Source organism: Esox lucius, chromosome 11, assembly GCF_011004845.1.
Source record: "Esox lucius isolate fEsoLuc1 chromosome 11, fEsoLuc1.pri, whole genome shotgun sequence".
NCBI classification, from domain to species: Eukaryota; Metazoa; Chordata; class Actinopteri; order Esociformes; family Esocidae; genus Esox; species Esox lucius.
The window spans coordinates 16,451,914-16,470,632 of record NC_047579.1 but is presented as its reverse complement, the minus strand read 5'-3'; the positions used below and the strand labels follow the sequence as shown (position 1 = coordinate 16,470,632).

The window sequence follows — 18,719 nt, the reverse complement described above, 5'->3', positions numbered from 1 at the left end:
TCACACTTACTTTGAGACAGTGCTCAGGTTTAGATCTGGATTGTGACTGTTACAAGGCCACTGTTTAGATCTTTCACCTCTGTAACTCTGAATTCTCCTTCACAGACTTTTTTTTTACCCCTCTGTGTTTTCACCCCACACAGACATTCAGGACACATGGGGAGGTATTAGAAAACATACTTTAGTTCTGATACATATAACAGGTAGACATATTATGTCTGTAGCCCACTTAACCTGATAAAAAGAATCTTGAGAAAGTATACATCCAGAAATTAACCAAAAGGGTGGACACTGACAACATATTACAGTTTAGGTTGACAAGACAGGCTACCTACCAGCGGACATGACAGTAGGTTACCTACCAGAGGACAAGAAAGTACACTACCTACCAGAGGACAGGACAGTAGGTTACCTACCAGAGGACAAGACAGTAGGTTACCTACCAGAGGACAAGACAGTAGGTTACCTACCAGAGGACAAGACAGTAGATTACCTACCAGAGGACAAGACAGTAGATTACCTACCAGAGGACAAGACAGTAGGTTACCTACCAGAGGACAAGACAGTAGATTACCTACCAGAGGACAAGACAGTAGGTTACCTACCAGAGGACAAGACAGTAGGTTACCTACCAGAGGACAAGACAGTAGGTTACCTACCAGAGGACAAGACAGTAGGTTACCTACCAGAGGACAAGACAGTAGGTTACCTACCAGAGGACAAGACAGTAGGTTACCTACCAGAGGACAAGACAGTAGGTTACCTACCAGAGGACAAGACAGTAGGTTACCTACCAGAGGACAAGACAGTAGGTTACCTACCAGAGGACAAGACAGTAGGTTACCTACCAGAGGACAAGACAGTAGGTTACCTACCAGAGGACAGGACAGTAGACTACATACCAGAGGGTGTGACATGACAGACAAAGTGGGTTTCCATCAGAATGTGCCCAACTAGAACAACTGGTCCAACCAGGTAAAACAGTGTTCCTGTCTGTCACATGACTGTATATGTTTACTATCAGTTATAGATGTCAGAGGGACAGGAGGGAGAACACAGCAACACACAGAGCAGGTGAACAGGGAAACTACATACTTCATGGTGAGTACTAGACATTCATGCTTATGGACATTACAGTCAGTCGTCTGAAGTAATGATGTGGTACTGAGGAGGATTAAAGACCTATAGGTTCCAGTAGTAATGATGTGGTTCTGAGCAGGAGGATTAAAGACCTATAGGTTCCAGTAGTAATGATGTGGTACTGAGGAGGATTAAAGACCTATAGGTTCCAGTAGTAATGATGTGGTACTGAGGAGGATTAAAGACCTATAGGTTCCAGTAGTAATGATGTGGTTATCAAACATTGATGGTCCTTCTGTATTGGAAAGTTTTAACCTACAGTATCTCACAAAAGTGAGTACACCCCTCACATTTTTGTAAATATTTGATTATATCTTTTCATGTGACAACACTGAAGAAATGACACTTCACTACAATGTAAAGTAGTGTGTACAGCTTGAATAACAGTGTAAATTTGCTGTCCCCTCAAAATAACACAACACACAGCCATTAATGTCTAAACCGCTGGCAACAAAAGTGAGTACACCCTTAAGTGAATGTGTCCAAATTGGGCGGAAAGTGTCAATATTTTGTGTGACCACCATTATTTTCCAGCACTGCCTTAACACTCATGGGCATGGAGTTCACCAGAGCTTCACAGGTTGCCACTGGAGTCCTCTTCCACTCCTCCATGACAACATCACAGAGCGTTCCTCCACCTTCCGTTTGAGGATGCCCCACAGATTCTCAATAGGGTTAAGGTCTGGAGACATGCTTGGCCAGTCCATCACCTTTACTCTCAGCTTCTTAAGCAAGGCAGTGGTAATCTTTGCGGTGTGTTTGGGGTCGTTATCATGTTGGAATACTGACCTGCGGCCCAGTCTCCGAAGGGGGGGGGGGGAATCATGCTCTGCTTCAGTATGTCACAGTACATGTTGGCATTCATGGTTCCATCATTGAACTGTAGCTCCCCAATACCGGCAGCACTCATGCAGCCCCACACCATGACACTCCCACCACCATGCTTGACTGTAGGCAAGACACACTTTGTACTCCTCACCTGGTTGCTGCCACACACGCTTGACACCACTATTTGGCCTTCTTAGGGAGTTTTTCCGAGCCACTAAAATTCAACACAAATGTTGTTTGCTCCTTGGGGTTTAAGGTCGGGTGTTTTGTAAAAGCACTTTGTGACAACTGCTGATGTAAAAAGGGCTTTATACACTGAACAAAAATATAAACGCAACACTATTGTTTTTGCCCCCATTTATCATGAGCTGAACTCAAAGATCTAAGGCTTTTCTATGTACACAAAAGGCCTATTTCTCTCAAATATTGTACACAAATCTGTCGAAATCTGTTAGTGAGCACTTCTCCTTTGCTGAGATAATCCATCCACTTCACAGGTGTGGCATATCTAGATGCTGATTTGACAGCATGATTATTGCACAGGTGTGCCTTAGGCTGGCCACTGAATGGAATGCAGCAGAGTGAGATAATGTGCGATAACGTTTCCTCCTTCCAGGTTAAAGGAGGGGTGTAAAGAAGACCGGCTGATTGGACAGGTTTTGGAGGAGGGCTGTGTCTTTGGTGTTATGAGTCTTTAATGCTGTGTGTGTGATTGGTGTTGTGAGTCTTTCACAGTGGCCCTCATTTATCAAAAGTGCGTACACCAAATTTCCGGCGTACACCTGGTGTACACCCAAAACCATGGTTACTTTGGCCCTCATTTATCATTCTTGCGTAGAAACAGGCGTATATGTTGGCGTAAGATTTTGCTTACACTCCTCTCACCGCCTGATTTATGAAGCTGTGCGTACCTTTAAAATCCAGGTGTACGCAATACCTGCCCTTGATAAATGCCACGGCTGAAAACGATCGTCATTAGAATAACACGCCCCTATATATTCAAGTCTCCGCTTCCCCCACGCCCTCATTTTACGCCATGGACACACGGAAGACGGCAAAAAAGTGGATGTGGATATTGAGACGATCACCAGGGAGGTAGAAAAAAATAAAATTGTTTCATTTGGCAGTTTAAAAAGCGAAATAAAAGATGATGATTTGATGTGGAGTACCATTCATTCACATTAATAATTGCATGACAATTTGTAATATTCGTCTTATTATTTCATGATATTTATTATTAATGACGTTTATTGTTATTTAGAAGAAGAATGTCGTTATTATTATTATTTCTATTATTATTTAAAAGAAGAAGAATGTCATTTTTAATATTTTGTCAGTCTGAATTATATTTTGGTCATTAAAAGCCTTTTATTACTGAACCCAGCCCGTGCGCAACTGTCGGGCCTAACCCTGAAACGTCATGTAAAGCGCACAGGCTCGCATTTGAAGGAATACATATAAATCAAATGCTTTGGTAGAGTCACACAAATGAAACATTGAAGTCCATGTTGCACAAAAATAAACACTGAAGTTTGTAATTATTATGTTGTTGTTTTTTTTAAAGTGGGTCATAATATATCATATCTTTTAGTTTGTCAGTGCGTTAGGATTTTTTTTCCTGGGCATTTCCGCACGAACTCAAAACGTGCGTACACCACCTCCTGAGCTGGCGTAGGATTTGAGAGTGCCCGAACGCCAACGTCCATATTGATAAATCTCAAAGTCACCGTGGTTTTGGGTGTACGCCAGGTGTACGCTGGAAATTTGGTGTACGCACTTTTGATAAATGAGGGCCACTGTGTGTGTGATGGATGTTAAGAGCATTTAACACTGCTAGATAATTTGAGCCAGGCTGCCGTTCACCAAGTGCTTCTTATTTCCTGCTTAATCCAATTGCAAATATACATCAATACAAATCACAAATACACCTGCGTTTGTATCTGTGATTTAGTTACTTCAAAATAGCAGGCCTCTTTCATGTGGTGTTTCTGTTATGTTTTCCACCCTTTGTGTATATACAGTATCTCACAAAAGGGAGTACACCCCTCACATATTTGATTATATTTTTCATGTGACAACACTGAAGAAATGACATTTCTAAACTCCATACTAATACTGTGTTTGACCCCCTTTCGCCTTCAGAACTGCCTTAATTCTACGTGGCATTGATTCAACAAGGTGCTGAAAGCATTCTTTAGAAATGTTGGCCCATATTGATGGGATAGCATCTTGCAGTTGATGGAGATTTGTGGGATGCACATCCAGGGCACAAAGCTCCCGTTCCACCACAACCCAAAGATGCTCTATTGGGTTGAGATCTGGTGACTGTGGGGGCCATTTCAGTACAGTGAACTCATTGTCATGTTCAAGAAACCAATTTGAAATTATTCGAGCTTTGTGACATGGTGCATTATCCTGCTGGAAGTAGCCATCAGAGGATGGGTACATGGTGGTCATAAAGGGATGGACATGGTCAGAAACAATGCGCAGGTAGGCCGTGGCATTTAAACAATGCCCAATTGGCACTAAGGGGCCTAAAGTGTGCCAAGAAAACATCCCCCACACCATTACACCACCACCACAAGCCTGCACAGTGGTAAAAAGGCATGATGGATCCATGTTCTCATTCTGTTTACGCCAAATTCTGACTCTACCATCTGAATGTCTCAACAGAAATCGAGACTCATTAGACCAGGCAAAATCTTTCCACTGAAAATATTCAACTGTCCAATTTTGGTGAGCTCGTGCAAATTGTAGCCTCTTTTTCCTATTTGTACTCACTTTTGTTGCGAGGGGTTTAGACATTAATGACTGTGTGTTGTGTTATTTTGAGGGGTCAGAAAATGTACGCTGTTATTCAAGCTGTACACTCACTACTTTACATTATACACTCATCTAAAGGATTATTAGAAACACCTGTTCAATTTCTCATTAATGCAATTATCTAATCAACCAATCACATGGCAGTTGCTTCAATGCATTTAGGGGTGTGGTCTTGGTCAAGACAATCTCCTGAACTCCAAACTAAATGTCAGAATGGGAAAGAAAGGTGATTTAAGCAATTTTGAGGGTGGCATGGTTTACAAAGAATGGTGTGAAAAGGGAAAAACATCCAGTATGCGGCAGTCCTGTGGGCGAAAATGCCTTGTTGATGCTAGAGGTCAGAGGAGAATTGGCCGACTGATTCAAGCTGATAGAAGAGCAACTTTGACTGAAATAACCACTCGTTACAACCGAGGTATGCAGCAAAGCATTTGTGAATAGTGTTAAGGCAGTGCTGGAAAATAATGGTGGTCACACAAAATATTGACACTTTCCGCCCAATTTGGACACATTCACTTAAGGGTGTACTCACTTTTGTTGCCAGCGGTTTAGACATTAATGGCTGTGTGTTGTGTTATTTTGAGGGGACAGCAAATTTACACTGTTATTCAAGCTGTACACACTACTTTACATTGTAGTGAAGTGTCATTTCTTCAGTGTCACATGAATAGATAAAATCAAATATTTACAAAAATGTGAGGGGTGTACTCACTTTTGTGAGATACTGTATACACTGTAAAACATTGCCTGTAAAATTACAATAAACTACTTGCATTTGGGTGGCCAGCAAAATATTGTAATTATACAGTAACTTAGTGTATACTAGATATCTTAGGAAGTAAGGGTGATGGGGGTATGGCACACTCCCTGTTTTAGCCTTAGCACTCTGTGATAAAATAGAACCCTACACTGTCATGGCAACCATAGTTCTAGGTCAGAGTTAACAGACCTCCTGATCTGAGCTACCCCTGGTCTCTGTCCTGCCCAAATGGAAGGATACAGATGAGACACAGGCAACTTCACCTTGGAGCCATCTGTAGCTGGGTCATAGATAAGAGGGTTGAGGCCTGGCGTCTTTGGATGTGGCTATAATCACTTCTAAGAACAGGGTATGCTGACCTAAGTCGTCTTCTATCCGTGGCAACCATGAACAGTCTAAAACAAATGCAAGCCTAGTTTAAAACAGTCCATTTATGACACTGGATTTTGCAGAATAATGGATTAATAAGGATATGGTATACGCAATTAATTTTCCACAATTTATCCCTTGTGTCCCCTCTGGGACAACACAAAAGACTGATTTTAAAAAGAACACATTTATTACATATTAAAAAAACATCAGGATCTTAAGGACCAGGAGGTTACAGTTACTTTAAATGAGTTACAGTACATCTAATCAAACACTGCCAATCAAGACAGTTGTTATGGTTATACAGATGAAATCTGGCTCTTCTTCCGCTTCGGGGGTCCATCATCCGGGCTCCATCACTGTAGTCGTCCTGTGGTTCACACACTGGGCCAAGGCCCCCTCTGGGTTTGATGTATACCATTGTGACACCTCCAGGTTAACTATCTGAATATTTTACCTAAGCATGTACTTGTGGTGTAGTAAGTATATATGGGCATCAGTAAGTCAATGAGTCAGTAGGTTTCAGATCTGGGAGAATCAGTCATGTTAAACATTGGGATGTCTCAAACTAAGGCATGTCTTTCAGTTCTACCCTAAGCTGATCCTACGTGCAAAACAACCCACTCAGAGCCAGTCATCATCTGATGGGCACGAGAAATACTAAAAAGGCTATAACTACTATGATCACAGTGACTATACCAACCCATTTAAATACTTATGGTATAATTAATAGACCATTAGGCTAGTTGGGAGGACATTGAATTGTGTTGGTATGTAACTTTGTTTTGTATTGTAACTTTATTACTTCACTGAAATAAATTGGGTTACTTTGGAATATAGATTATTGCGGCATTCCTCGTTCATCTCCAAACTCAAGCTTGTAAGGCTACTGGTAACTACACACACATAAGTAAGTCTAAGCGACCAGACTTGGAGTCCCTGAGTCCTGGAATTCTTGAGCAGTTTGGTTAGGCCCAAGAACATGTTATTCTGGTCATCCCTGAGTCATTGGGCATAATTAACTTTCTGTTAGACCCAGGAACACATGCCATTTTACTGTGTGGTTCGTGTTAAACGACCTACACCTTATGGGCGCTTATGATAACTGATTTAGGCACATACACATATGTAAATCGAAGTGACCAGACTGATGGTCTCTGAGTTCCTGTGTTGCTACACAGTCCCTTGTCTTCTGGACTTGATGAGGAACATTGAGGATAACTTAGACCATGAAACATATGATCTTTTAAATGTTTGGCTTGTGACGAAAGATTATCTACCTTTTCTAAGAACATATCATGGTCATTTAGGTTTGTGTATGTTTACAAACAATATGGAGTCAGATTATTAGATATTCAATTATCACATAGGTCATAGATTCTCATTTTTTGATCCAGTTCTTCCTTCCTGTCCACTCAGTAGCATTCGAAGGGGTTTACTTTATTCCCCCATACTACAAGAACATGATGGTGAACTTCACCATGCTTAAAGACAAATTAAATGTCTTATTTGTTATTTGTTAATATCTCCCAATTACTTCCCTTTATTTGACTTAGTTGAATTTAGGCTTACTATTAAAGTTCCCATTCAAGTATTGCATATGGGGAACAAAGAAGTTGTTAGTCCTATAATTGAATGTGTAACTTGACTCCTGAACAAATGTATGCTTGCCTAAACAAAGAATCTAAATGAATATGCCACAACTATATTGTTACTTCTAAACATTTGAAGGATATTCAAGTTCCCACTAATAACACAATTAAATGTTAAGAGGGAGTGAATGCTTATGCAGTCCGCTAATATTGACAATATTATTGAGACTAATATGTGATTTGCTTTCTGTGGGTTCTCATATGACCTTTTTTTAATTGAAATATTATGCAGAATTGTTTTATATGTTTTTTTGTGTGGCACAGGATGTCTGTCCCTGAGACTCATTTTGCAGGTAGCAAGGTGTGTACAGTGATCATTAATGCACTTAACCAAGTAATGATAGCATATACCAATAGTTCATACTAATTGTTCAGTGACACATAGTAAAAATGTATTGTAATCCAACCAAAGTTAGGAGCATAGTGTAACAAATCGTTTAAAGTTTTAACTGTAAAACAGAAACCCTTTCAGTATGAGTTGGTAAATCCATATACGTGTAGTGCATGTCACGTGATCGAAATTGTAGGGAGCTCGGGGACAGTGTAAAACAAGGAGTGACGACACGTCAACGACCTAAACAAATCCCCATGGTTACGACCACGAATCCGTAGTCAACAAGGCCACCAACATAAACTTGCAAGAATTGCAATACCAAACGCACATTGTCACGACAAAACAGATGACAAAGCAGACAACATGCACAACAACATCGACCATTTGAACAAAAACATAGATATAACAGTGGAGATATTTTTGGCTTAAATAGTAGCTCATAGTAATTTACTGGCATTGCAACAAGGCGGATTTGCCACCGACGATTGTGGCCGGGGGTTTCATTGGGCGACATAGGGGATTTCCTTGTGACGCCTCTAAAAGGCCATGTGGGTTATGGGAGGTGGTGTAAAATGGCAGAGCAGCTGCTCAGAAAGGTCTCGAAGGAAGCCTGTGGTGATCTGAAACGTTCCCAAACATGTAGGATTGTTGTCATACGGTGGAATTTGATACTTGTAAAATGGGGGGAAAAGCCTTAAGGGGAGCAATAGAGTATAGCTTTGAGATTGGCATTTACCGTAATTCCCCGTTTATAATCTGCGCCATGGAAAAGCTGCACCATTATTTTTATAGTTTTGTGTGTATGCAAACCCAAGTATTAACCGCTCCTATATATAAACGGCATTTGCCTGGAAAATTATGAATCGTACATACACTGTAAACTTAAATTGGTCATAGGGCGCAACCAAAATTCATTTGTTATAAGATAAAATATGTTTTTGAAAACCCTGTAATGCCAATTGTCATAGTTTCTTAGACCTCTATCTTGTCAACATGATCAATACTTTTTAATCCTGCTATTAGAGTTGCAATTCCTAATTTCTCCAGTTTGTGTGTAGACCTGCCTACGCATTGGTCAAAGTGTCCATGCATGACCGCACATTCTCCCGTCAAGTTTGTTTTTGTAGATCCCAAAGTTTGCTTAGAAAGTGACATATGCCTTATTTTTTGCATTTAAAAAAAGAATAATTAAAAATGGTTTTAAAAATATAAACTCATGCATTAGCCACAACCATGTAGACTGAGGGGAAAAAAGTATTTGATCCCTTGATGATTTTGTACATTTGCCCACTGACAAAGTAATGATCTGTCTATAATTTTAATGGTAGGTTTATTTGAACAGTGAGAGACAGAATAACAACAAAAAATCCAGAAAAACACATGTCAAATATGTTAGAAATGTATTTGCATTTTAATGAGTGAAATAAGTATTTGATCCCCTCTCAATCAGAAAGATTTCTGGCTCCCAGGTGTCTTTTAAACAGGTAATGAGCTGAGATTAGGAGCACACTCTTAAAGGGAGTGCTACTAATCTCAGTTTGTTACCTGTATAAAAGACACCTGTCCACAGAAGCAATCAATCAATCAGATTCCAAACTGTCCCCCATGGCAAAGACCAAAGAGCTGTCCAAGGAAGTCAGGGACAAGATTGTAGACCTACACAAGGCTGGAATGGCCCAGATAGCAATGGTGTTTTAATTCCACATTTCACAAAAACCGAGAAAGGTGGTGTACAACATAATAAATCATACATTTCAATAGTGCATGTGACATGTTACAGTTTTTTACAATCGCTATGACAGTTTTTTCAATACATTTAACAAGTTTTCTAAACTCTTAACGCACCAACACACCTAAAACACACAATTGGCAAAACGGTTAATTTCATGCTCAAAATCACACATTGTAAACTAAACTCCAAAACTAATTTACAAAATACAATAATACACTAACACAATACACTATGTCTAACAAAACACTGCAAACATGTTTCAAAATCAAATAATTATTCAAAACACTAACACATGTTCTCTTCCAACAGGAACATTTAGTCAATCATAACACAATGACAAAAAAAACACTGTCATCAGCTGAAATTACAGAAACTGCATTACAGTTTTTTACAATCGCTATGACAGTTTTTTCAATACATTTAACAAGTTTCCTAAACTCTTAACACGGCTAGCACAACATCCATCTTTGTAGGCTATACAATTACAGTTTTTTACAATTGCTATGACAGTTTTTTCAATACATTTAACAAGTTTCCTAAACTCTTAACGCACCAACACACCTAAAACACACAATTGGCAAAACGGTTAATTTCATGCTCAAAATCACACATTGTAAACTAAACTCCAAAACTAATTTACAAAATACAGTAATACACTAACACAATACACTATGTCTAACAAAACACTGCAAGCATGTTTCAAAATCAAATAATTATTCAAAACACTAACACATGTTCTCTTCCAACAGGAACATTTAATCAGTCATAACACAATGACAAAAAAAACACTATCATCAGCTGAAATTACAGAAACTGCATTATTTTATGTATCAGGTCTGCCCTTATACAATAGACAGTTTATTGTATTGATCATAGATTGTGTTTTGCACTGCAGTTTCTTTTGATGCCTCTCTACATTTTAGTTTTGTTGGGTTTAGTAAATGCATGCATTTTGTTTCTTTTGCTGCAGAAATTCAATACAAAAAATGAATGACCATCTTAGAGTAGCTTTATAGAATGTACAGTTTATGAAAAAAAAAAAAAGACAGAGACAGAATTGCTGCAGTAAAGACTTTATTTGTAAAAGGACATTGCTGCAAGATATACAAACAGAAAAAGCACTGGAATAATAATAACAAAAACAAAGTAATCTTCTAATCTGCCCGGTCTTCTGCATTTGGCCACATGTTCTCATCCTCTACCTTGCCCCACTCCTCTCCCTTGACCTTGCCCCACTCCTCTCCCTTGACCTTGCCCCACTCCTCTCCCTTGTCCTTGCCCCACTCCTCTCCCTTGTCCTTTTCCCACTCCTCTCCCTTGTCCTTGTCCTTGCCCCACTCCTCTCCCTTGTCCTTGTCCTTGTCCCACTCCTCTCCCTTGTCCTTGTCCCACTCCTCTCCCTTGTCCTTGTCCTTGCCCCACTCCTCTCCCTTGTCCTTGTCCTTGTCCCACTCCTCTCCCTTGTCCTTGTCCTTGTCTCACTCCTGTCCCTTGTCCTTGTCCTTGTCCCACTCCTCTCCCTTGTCCTTGTCCCACTCCTCTCCCTTGTCCTTGTCCTTGCCCCACTCCTCTCCCTTGTCCTTGTCCTTGTCCCACTCCTCTCCCTTGTCCTTGTCCTTGTCCCACTCCTCTCCCTTGTCCTTGTCCTTGTCCTTGTCCCACTCCTGTCCCTTGTCCTGGTACTCGTCTTCCTCTCCGTCGTGCAGGCATTTTCTTTCTTTCTTTCTTTCTTTCTTTCTTTGTGTTGCTCCATATTGTTCCTTTTCCACACAATATCAGCCCAAAGAGTACTCTTTTAGAACATATGATCATGCGATTGAAAGAACCTCAACACCTGAGTGTGCTTCCTAGATGGGAATCAGCTGTGATTTATATATTTGCATAACTTCAATAAGCTGTTTCTCATTAGCAATGGAATAAGATACAGGGAATATATTTGTGTTTCAATTCACAATATACACAGCTGTTTACCTTGACTTTAGCCTGTAAGGTTAGGTTTAGAACATGGTGTTATCTGTTCTGACATACAGTGTGAAAGCATTTGTAAATTTGACTGTAAAATTACATTGTTTTGGTCTTGGTTGAGCTTGTGTGTAAAAGAAGTTCAAGCATTTTAAATTTGTGTTAACTGTATGCATTTTGTGTCAAAGCAACAAGAAATGTGTTAATTGTATAGCCTACAAAGATGGATGTTGTGCTAGCCGTGTTAAGAGTTTAGGAAACTTGTTAAATGTATTGAAAAAACTGTCATAGCGATTGTAAAAAACTGTAACACATTTCTTGTTGCTTTGACACAAAATGCATACAGTTAACACAAATTTAAAATGCTTGAACTTCTTTTACACACAAGCTCAACCAAGACCAAAACAATGTAATTTTACAGTCAAATTTACAAATGCTTTCACACTGTATGTCAGAACAGATAACACCATGTTCTAAACCTAACCTTACAAGCTAAAGTCAAGGTAAACAGCTGTTTATATTGTGAATTGAAACACAAATATATTCCCTGTATCTTATTCCATTGCTAATGAGAAACAGCTTATTGAAGTTATGCAAATATATAAATCACAGCTGATTCCCATCCAGGAAGCACACTCAGGTGTTGAGGTTCTTTCAATCGCATGATCATATGTTCTAAAAGAGTACTCTTTGGGCTGATATTGTGTGGAAAAGGAACAATATGGAGCAACACAAAGAAAGAAAGAAAGAAAGAAAGAAAGAAAAAAATGCCTGCACGACGGAGAGGAAGACGAGTACCAGGACAAGGGAGAGGAGTGGGACAAGGACAAGGACAAGGGAGAGGAGTGGGACAAGGACAAGGGAGAGGAGTGGGACAAGGACAAGGACAAGGGAGAGGAGTGGGACAAGGACAAGGACAAGGGAGAGGAGTGGGACAAGGAAAAGGACAAGGGAGAGGAGTGGGACATGGACAAGGGAGAGGAGTGGGACAAGGACAAGGGAGAGGAGTGGGACAAGGACAAGGGAGAGGAGTGGGACAAGGACAAGGGAGAGGAGTGGGACAAGGACAAGGGAGAGGAGTGGGGCAAGGACAAGGGAGAGGAGTGGGGCAAGGACAAGGGAGAGGAGTGGGACAAGGACAAGGGAGAGGAGTGGGACAAGGACAAGGGAGAGGAGTGGGACAAGGACAAGGGAGAGGAGTGGGGCAAGGACAAGGGAGAGGAGTGGGGCAAGGACAAGGGAGAGGAGTGGGGCAAGGACAAGGGAGAGGAGTGGGGCAAGGACAAGGGAGAGGAGTGGGGCAAGGACAAGGGAGAGGAGTGGGGCAAGGTAGAGGATGAGAACATGTGGCCAAATGCAGAAGACCGGGCAGATTAGAAGATTACTTTGTTTTTGTTATTATTCCAGTGCTTTTTCTGTTTGTATATCTTGCAGCAATGTCCTTTTACAAATACAGTCTTTACTGCAGCAATTCTGTCTCTGTCTTTTTTTTTTCATAAACTGTACATTCTATAAAGCTAAAAATGGTAATTCATTTTTTGTATTGAATTTCTGCAGCAAAAGAAACAAAATGCATGCATTTACTAAACCCAACAAAACAAAAATGTAGAGAGGCATCAAAAGAAACTGCAGTGCAAAACACAATCTATGATCAATACAATATACTGTCTATTGTATAAGGGCAGACCTGATGCATAAAATAATGCAGTTTCTGTAATTTCAGCTGATGACAGTGTTTTTTTTGTCATTGTGTTATGATTGACTAAATGTTCCTGTTGGAAGAGAACATGTGTTAGTGTTTTGAATAATTATTTGATTTTGAAACATGTTTGCAGTGTTTTGTTAGACATAGTGTATTGTGTTAGTGTATTATTGTATTTTGTAAATTAGTTTTGAAGTTTAGTTTACAATGTGTGATTTTGAGCATGAAATTAACCGTTTTGCCAATTGTGTGTTTTAGGTGTGTTGGTGCGTTAAGAGTTTAGCAAACTTGTTAAATGTATTGAAAAAACTGTCATAGCGATTGTAAAAAACTGTAATAACAAAAACAAAGTAATCTTCTAATCTGCCCGGTCTTCTGCATTTGGCCACATGTTCTCATCCTCTACACTCCTCTCCCTTGTCCTTGCCCCACTCCTCTCCCTTGTCCTTGTCCCACTCCTCTCCCTTGTCCTTGCCCCACTCCTCTCCCTTGTCCTTGCCCCACTCCTCTCCCTTGTCCTTGTCCCACTCTTCTCCCTTGTCCTTGTCCTTGTCCTTGTCCTTGTCCCACTCCTCTCCCTTGTCCTTGCCCCACTCCTCTCCCTTGTCCTTGCCCCACTCCTCTCCCTTGTCCTTGCCCCACTCCTCTCCCTTGTCCTTGCCCCACTCCTCTCCCTTGTCCTTGTCCTTGTCCCACTCCTCTCCCTTGTCCTTGTCCTTGTCCCACTCCTCTCCCTTGTCCTTGTCCTTGTCCCACTCCTCTCCCTTGTCCTTGTCCTTGTCCCACTCCTCTCCCTTGTCCTTGTCCTTGTCCCACTCCTCTCCCTTGTCCTGGTACTCGTCTTCCTCTCCCTCGTGCAGGCATTTTTTTCTTTCTTTCTTTCTTTCTTTCTTTCTTTCTTTCTTTCTTTGTGTTGCTCCATATTGTTCCTTTTCCACACAATATCAGCCTAAAGAGTACTCTTTTAGAACATATGATCATGCGATTGAAAGAACCTCAACACCTGAGTGTGCTTCCTAGATGGGAATCAGCTGTGATTTATTATTTGCATAACTTCAATAAGCTGTTTCTCATTAGCAATGGAATAAGATACAGGGAATATATTTGTGTTTCAATTCACAATATAAACAGCTGTTTACCTTGACTTTAGCTTGTAAGGTTAGGTTTAGAACATGGTGTTATCTGTTCTGACATACAGTGTGAAAGCATTTGTAAATTTGACTGTAAAATTACATTGTTTTGGTCTTGGTTGAGCTTGTGTGTAAAAGAAGTTCAAGCATTTTAAATTTGTGTTAACTGTATGCATTTTGTGTCAAAGCAACAAGAAATGTGTTATTTGTATAGCCTACAAAGATGGATGTTGTGCTAACCGTGTTAAGAGTTTAGGAAACTTGTTAAATGTATTGAAAAAACTGTCATAGCGATTGTAAAAAACTGTAAGCACTGTGACGAATGAAAAATGCTGATGTTAAAAACAGAGTAAGTAGAATATTTGGGACCAGGTAATGTGCAATATCAAGTATCAGAGGTATGAAATAGTATTTCCAAGCTATTATTAATAGAATAACAGTTAAGCACAGTGATGAAATGAAAGTAGAATTTTGGTACTAGTTAATGTGCAATATCAAGTAACAGGTATGAAATAGGATTTACAAACTATAATAGAATCGTTAAGCATTGACGGAATGAAATAAGCCAATACTAAAATACAGTAATTTCCACAGTGAACAGGGTGAATTTGGTGAGTGTAGTCTGGCACTTCTGGCTTCTTGATGTTACTGACTGCAGGATAAAGAAAGTGTTCCAGTTCAGTGATGCTGGGGTGTCAGTAGTCAGCCTAGGTTTAAGGGGTCGGCTGTGGGTCCTTCTCAGCTGTGCGGCGCCTTTTTCTGCCTTCACGGTCAGATGCTCCTTTCAGGTAACGCGTTACGCACCTACGGGGTTCCCAGAATAAAAGAATAAAGTAGTCAGTCCTGGTCCCTCAAATACTAAACTATGACATTTATATCTAGGTCTACTACATGTACAGGTATTAAACTAACAACCACAGGTGTTGTTTGCAAGTTGTACCTGATTGCCCACTGCGAGCAAACGTCAACATTGTCCCTACTTCACCTGCTCTTGAAGTGAGACGCTCTCATCCGAAGCTACAAAATGAAAGGCATATGGTAATTCTGAACCTACATTACACAAAAAAAGTAAAATTTAAGAGAGTGCATGTTCTCACCTGCTTGTATATTGCATTCCCTCAGGGTTTGGTTCTCCTCCCTCAGAGCTTGGTTTTCATTCTGGAGTCTCTAGAAATCTACATAAAAAATTAAAAAACAACAACTAAAGGCAATATTTTTTTAATACTGTTAAAACACTGGACAATAAGACATAGGCCTAGAATATACCTTCATAGCTGAAAACATTGTGCTGTACACGAGAAGGGCCAATAACAAAGCGATGACTTTCTCCTATTGATTATCATTGACGTAAAAATTTTTGAAGTAATTGCATACATTTAATAAAAGACACCTGTCCACAGAAGCAATCAATCAGATTCCAAACTCTCCACCATGGCCAAGACCAAAGAGCTGTCCAAGGATGTCAGGGACAAGATTGTAGACCTACACAAGGCTGGAATGGGCTACAAGATCATCGCTTGGTGAGAAGGTGACAACAGTTGGGGTGATTATTCACAAATGGAAAAAACACAAAAGAACTGTCAATCTCCCTCTGTCTTGGGCTCCATGGAAGATCTCACCTCATGGAGTTGCAATGATAATGAGCACGGTGAGGAATCAGCCCAGAACTGCACAGGAGGATGTTGTCAATGATCTCAAGGCAGCTGGGACCATAGTCGCCAAGAAAACAATTGGTAACACGCTACACCATGAAGGACTGAAATCCTGCAGCGCCCACAAGGTCCCCCTGCACAAGAAAGCACAAGTACAGGCCCCGTCTGAAGTTTGCCAATGAACATCTGAATGATTCAGAGGAGAACTGGGTTAAAGTGTTTTGGTCAGATGAGACCAAAATCAAGCTCTTTGGCATCAACTCAACTGGAAGAGGAGGAATGCTGCCTATAACCCCAAGAACACCATCCCCACCGTCAAACATGGAGATGGAAACATTATGCCTTGGGGGTGTTTTTCTGCTATGTGGACAAGATAACTTCACTGCATCAAAGGGACGATGGACGGGGCCATGTACCGTCAAATCTTGGGTGAGAACCTCCTTCCCTCAGCCAGGGCATTGAAAATGGGTCATGGATGGGTATTCCAGCATGACAAGGACCCAAAACACACTGCCAAGGCAACAAAGGAGTGGCTCAAGAAGAACCACATTAAGGTTCTGGAGTGGCCTAGCCAGTCTCCAGACCTTAATCCCATAGAAAATCTGTGAAGGGAGCTGAAGGTTCAAGTTGCCAAACGTCAGCTTCGAAACCTTAATGACTTGGAGAAGATCTGCAAAGAGAAGGGGGACAAAATCCCTCCTGATATGTGTGCAAACCTGGTGGCCAACTACAAGAAACGTCTGACCTCTGTGATTGCCAACAAGGGTTTTGCCACCAAGTACTAAGTCATGTTTTGCAGAGGGGTCGAATACTTATTTCACTCAATAAAATGCAAATCAATTTATAACATTTTTGACTTTGCGTTTTCTGGATTTTTTTGTTGTTCTTCTGTCTTTCACTGTCCAAATAAACCTACCATTAAAATTATTGACTGATCATTTCTGTGTCAGTGGGCAAACGGACAAAATCAGCAGGGGATCAAATAATTTTTTCCCTCACTGTATGAACCGCTGTGGTTGAAAATGTTTTCAAAATATTTGTATAAGCCACAATTTATAAATGGGAAAATATGGTAATTGTTTGGAGAGATGGACCTCCCCCTCACCAGATGATTCAAAGTGCTAAATTGTCAAATGCAGCAACCAAGTCCTTCAACAGACATGACAATAATTAATTAGAATTACTGTGACCAGACTTAATAGCAATTCAAAACATTCAGATATCCAGAGGTAACAGACAAAACATTAAGACTTGGCCTTCCTGAAGAATTACATATTTAACAATGATTCTGGTTTTATATAACACCATGCGCCTTCAAACATAAGGGTAAGGGAAATCTTACCCAAACATGATGTTAGGTTGAACCATCCATTTGACTTGTTTGACTTTTTTTGCAGGTTTTCTCTTTGAAGGGTTAAAATGCATCATGAGTTTGCCTTCTGAAATGAGTCTGTCTTTGGAGAGAGAGGAGGGGACCACTGACCCAAAAATTGGACTAACTGGGGAGTATGAGCTAGATGTTAAAGCAGCGGGGTGAGCAATTTTCATTATTCTTGCAGTATTAGTAATGTTATCCTTTTCAAATTAATAAAAGAGAAGTGCTTAGTTCATTTTATATAATGGAAAATAAATCTATGATCAAAGGCGTTTTTGTGATCAGAGGTGTTTGAAAGGTAAGAACTGAAGGATAAAATTATTCCCTTGGTTCTAACGTGTATTAGGTCTAACTGTTTAAATGAAGACCCCTTTCAAAAAAAGTAATTAAAAACGGTTTTAAAAATAAATTATTTGAACAGTGAGAGACAGAAAAACCAAAATCCAGAAAAAATTTTATATATTGATTTGGCCACTCCAGAACCATAATGTGCTTCTTTTTGAGCCAATCCTGTTTACTTGGCCATTACTTGTCATGCTGGAATACCCATCCACAACCCTAATCTTGGTTTTAACGTGTATCAGGTCTAACTGTTTAAATGAAGACCCATGAACTTAAGGTAGCTAAAAGAAGCTAATGTTGTTTCTATGGTTTGATCAGAGTCCATCAGGAGAGACCAGACTCCCCTGAACTCAGCTGTCTGTCTATGAAGAGTGACATGTCTATGGATCATCCAAACAAATTCACGAAAGGAGTGTCCCCTCCACCCAGTTCTCTTAGTGTGTCCCCTCCACCCTCTGGTGGTATTGATACAGGTCCCCTCCACCCTCTGGTGGCATTGATACAGGTCCCCTCCACCCTCTGGTGGTATTGATACAGGTCCCCTCCACCCTCTGGTGGTATTGATACAGGTCACCTCCACCCTCTGGTGATGTTGATACAGGTCCCCTCCACCCTCTGGTGGTATTGATAGAGGTCACCTCCACCCTCTGGTGGTATTGATACAGGTCCCCTCCACCCTCTGGTGGTATTGATACAGGTCCCCTCCACCCTCTGGTGGTATCGATACAGGTCCCCTCCACCCTCTGGTGGTATTGATACAGGTCACCTCCACCCTCTGGTGGTATTGATACAGGTCACCTCCACCCTCTGGTGGTATTGATACAGGTCACCTCCACCCTCTGGTGCTATTGATACAGGTCACCTCCACCCTCTGGTGGTATTGATACAGGTCCCCTCCACCCTCTGGTGCTATTGATA

The 18,719-nt window shown here is 40.6% G+C and overlaps 1 protein-coding gene and 1 long non-coding RNA gene across 2 annotated transcripts in view; one reads left to right on the top strand and one right to left on the bottom strand.

Moving 5' to 3' along the window:
* Positions 1–18,719, bottom strand: part of LOC105006816 (protein NLRC3-like) — a 925,414-nt gene that overhangs the window by 320,215 nt on the left and 586,480 nt on the right. The window lies entirely within an intron of this gene.
* LOC117595251 lies at positions 1,032–18,206 on the top strand. Its single transcript, XR_004576432.1, has 3 exons — positions 1,032–1,101; positions 17,482–17,617; positions 18,120–18,206. It is a non-coding gene; the product is annotated as an uncharacterized LOC117595251 (long non-coding RNA).